Raw genomic sequence first — 4,608 nt, 5'->3', positions numbered from 1 at the left:
CTTGTAATATGTTATCTAAATGGTCCAGTTTTTTTTTTAAATCTAAGTACAAAGAAATTTAAGATAGAGAAAAATGTGCTTAGAAGAGAGTATAAAAATACTCTGAAATGAACTAGAATCCTATCCTTTTCAATTTCAGCAAATAGCTTCATTGTCCTATTGAAATAAATTTTATGATGATTGCTAATCATTATTTCCTTTCCCTCATGATATTAAAATAATACCACTGACTTGAAATATCCAGTGATTAGAAAATAAATAAGAAGTTGAAGAAAAAAAGGAATAATTGTGTCTTTGGAAGTAAATATTTTAAACTTGATTAGCAAAGATTACAAACTGTTTATTGAAACAAGCCAGCATTATTAATACAATCATACCTAAACAACTAAATTATAATGATATTTCCTTAGATACTAGGAACTAACAATAGAATGCTAAAAATAAAACAAAAAATCAAGTAAAACATATGGTCAACAAAACCAATTTAGAAATGTAAATTGATAAAAACAAATTTTCAACAAATTTTTGCAGTTATACTTTGAGGAACTTTGAAGTAATGTGGATATTCTATGCAGTTTTGGTTGTAAATAGATCTGTAAGGAAGATTCAGAGAGGCACAGATGATCAGCAAGTTCATGGTAGAAACTTAAAGTACTAAGGAAAGGAAAGAAAATTATGTGAAGAAATATGTACTAAAGCTCTTCATAATATGATGAAGGATATAAATCTCCAAATCTAAGCTCAACTATTAGAAGTACGAGTTTACGTAATTCGTCAAAAATCCATTCATAAATTACAATATTGCAACTGATGATAATAAAGGCATGTAACAGGATCTTGAAAGTCTCTAGAGAAAAGTATCTTTTTTCCTATTATTTATTTGTTTGTTTATTTAAGATGATGACTAGCTCACTAGTCAAAGAAGTTATGAGTTTAAAAAAGCAATGGAGGATGCATTTGAAATCCTAAAAGACTTAATACTTTTGTATCTAGCTAATTTGCCTGTAACTAGAAGGAAGATACTAAGATATTACCAGTTAAAGAATAGCCAAATTAATACTTTGCTTTCAGAATTGTCATGAAATTTAAACACAGTAGTTTGATTGAAAGAATATAAAAATTTCATGCATTCAATTATGTCAATTTATCTAGAATAAAATTGTACCATTCAAGTAACTACATAAGTATATGTCAAAACCAGTATGAATAAATTTTTTGTTTGGATTCCACTTTTTATTATTTAAAAATACAGTCATGGAAACAATAATTATAAAACAATATTGAAATGATTGTAGTATATAAACAGGTAATTTGTGCATTAATATTACAAAATAGAAGGAACACAGCAATTGCTTCGTGTATTTTCATATTCTTTCTACAATGCAGGTGCTATATCTTATCTCCATAGTAACTGCTATGAAAATAATAAAAAATGTAGCAAATACAGTAGTTAAGATGAAACATTTGAAAATATATATTAAACATAAATGAAAACAGTAATGGAATAAAAGATATAAAAGCATGGTGTATATGGGACTAATTGCAAAATAAGTATAAACCCACTATGTCCAATCAATGGGAAGAGAAGGAATAGTTCTGTGACTCAAATACAATGTATTAGGAAGATGCAATAATTATGAATAAATACAACAAATCCCTAAACATCTATTAGTTAAAACAAATGAATCAAAGACTTTCTAGAGTGCAATCGTGATTTTTCAATGCTAGTCGGGTTAAGTAGGAAAGAGATGAACTCAAACAGAATACTTAGACCACTGTGATATGGCCTCTAGAAGCAGAAGTGTCTCATATAAATACAAATTGGAAAGGATCTTGTGCTCAATAACAAAAATGGAAGGAACGCTCACTATATGCAGATCTTAATTTTTATGCTTGGTTAATTAAAGTTACTTTATTCATATTCTTTTTACATTTAAAATTAATTTCATACATTTTCTGTTAGACAGCACTTCCGGTTTTTTGAATCACCCCTTTAATTTTGAAACACTCCATTAGGGCTTAGCTGTGACAACCAAGGTAACTATGTTGATTTAAGTTCTAGAACTAAATTTCGTTGTTTCTGTAAATTCTGGCTCCTGTCCTATGAACTCCAGTAAGGTCTTTAACAATTTCTTACCATTCTTAATCAAACCATTCCCTGGCTAATCCCAGCAAAGCCACCATGGGATAAGCAAGGAAGTTTTCAATTTCCTTTCTACCAATCAGTTCTGCTCATTAATTATGCCAACATGTAAACTGACTGACTCTTAAACCAGAGAGTTCTTACTAGATTTTCTCCCCGAACCCACACACAAACAAAAAGTTTACAATGCAATGTCTTTCTTTTTTATTAAATATTTTATTTACATTTCAGATGTTATCCCCTTTCCCCACTTCCCCTCCCCCAGTAACCCCCTATATAGTCATGTTATTGGTTTATTCTCCCTGGCTTAACATTTGATTAAAAACTGAAGGAATGTAACACTTGGTATTTTTGTTTCAAGTTTCTCTCCTTCTCCTCCTCTTTCTCTTCCTTCTCCTTTTTCTTCCTCTCCTTCCTCTCTCCCCCACCTCTCTCTATATCCTTTAATTCTCTTTTTAAATCTCTGTTTATCTTCCTGTATATTGATCAAAATATTAAATAAATAAATTATTAATTTGTAGGCCACTAAATTTGTTAACTTTGAAATTTATAAACCCAGGATTAAATTTATCTATTTTTCCAAGCTCTATATATTTCACATATTTTTTGTGTGTATTGTTGGATATTATACAGATGCCCATAGAGTTTCATATCAGCATTTTCCATGTTAAGAACTATAGGACAATTATTTCTCCACTTTCACTTTGTTTAACATGTAAACTTCATTTTAATTTTGCCAGTGGCAGCAGGAATTATTTGCACAATGAAGTGACCAGATCATAATTGGCATTGATGTCCTGAACTCCAATTGTAAGATTTTGATTTGTACCACATGGCTTTTCTATTGACTTCTAGGAATATAATATTAATGTCCATAAATTAAATTTGAATGTAAATGAGCTATAGAACACTCATGGTGACACTGTGGTAAGACAAAACTAATGGGTAGGTTCTTTTTCTGTGAATCTTCTAGACATCCCTTTATTGCTTTATTATTGGACTCTTAAAATCATCTGAGACAGAACTAATAAAATTGCTCGACCTAATTAGTGGTCAACTGCATTATGTATCAGAAAATACTTTCCAATTATTCTTCTATTTTTTCTCATTTAATCTATAATAACTATAATCCCTAACAGTATGTGATTTGTAGAAATTTTATACTAAAATAGCTATCTTATAAAATATTAATAAAGTAAATAAGAGAAAGGCTCTAAAATTATCCTGAACTCTTGAGACACTGAAATCTGATTTTTTTTCTAAATATAGTACACGTAACTCCTTTTATGAAGTACTTGAGGCTTATAAATTTGAGATAATCTGTCTTCTTCATTAGTAATAACTTTTGTATGCATCTTCAAAGTTTATTTTAAAATTTCTTCATTCCATCTTTTGGTCTGTACTATACAAATGACTATAAATATTTCTTGGGACTTTTCTAGTATCTTAATTGGTCTATATGATTAATAGCGCTTAAATTTGTTTTCAAGACAGCAGAATTTACAACCCTGATTAAAGAAAAAGTATATATCTTTACTCTTCAGATAAGCTTTCAAATGTGCTTGTATTTCCTGAGATTTAAGTTTTCACTTTACAATAGTTTAATATAGACTGATAATTTATAGTTCTTTTCTCTTGTGTCATGTTCCTGATTAACATTCAACCTTCATTTCTAGTCACACTTGCTTCATATTTAGATGCCAAGCATGTAATTAGGCTATATTATATATTTTCAACCTGTAATACTTTATTAGCTTAGTAAATTATTTAACAAACTTTTGAGCCTAGTATTAGACATAGTTATCATTTGACATAACTGTATAATAGAAACATCTATAATTGTACCTGCCTTTCTCTTTTCATTATATATCTTTTTATTTTGTACGTTAATAATATCAAAGATTAGCATAATAATTTGTTTTTTGGTTTTTCGAGACAGGGTTTCTCTGTAAAACCCTGGCTGTTCTGAAACTCATTCTGTAGACCAGGCTGGCTTCGAACTCAGAAATCCGCCTGACTCTGCCTCCCAAGTGCTGGGATTAAATGCGTGCACCAACACTGGCCAGCAGCATATTATTGTTAAACAGAACCTATTAATTGTGGAAATATTTAATAAATGAATTGCAGTAATTGTTTTTCACATTTTTAAACATTTATCATTATTTGTTAGCATAAATGAGTGTCATAGTTACTGTTCTATTGCTTTAAATAGACACCCTAACTAAATCAACTCTAATCAAATAAAACATTTTATTGGTGGGTCTTGCTCAAAATTTGAGAGTATTAGTTCATTACTAACTCTAATTCCTTCCCACGAACAGCAGGGATCATTGCAGCAGAAAGGCATGATGTTGGAACAGTAGCTAAAATTTACAGCCTTATCCACAGGCAGAAGGCAGAGAGAGAGAGGAGAGAGAGGAGAGGAGGGGAGGGGAGGGGAGGGGACAGGAGAGAAGGGGAGGGGA

Source organism: Grammomys surdaster, unplaced genomic scaffold (genome assembly GCF_004785775.1).
Source record: "Grammomys surdaster isolate TR1022 unplaced genomic scaffold, NIH_TR_1.0 347, whole genome shotgun sequence".
NCBI classification, from domain to species: domain Eukaryota; kingdom Metazoa; phylum Chordata; class Mammalia; order Rodentia; family Muridae; genus Grammomys; species Grammomys surdaster.
Note: the sequence above shows the minus strand (reverse complement) of the source record.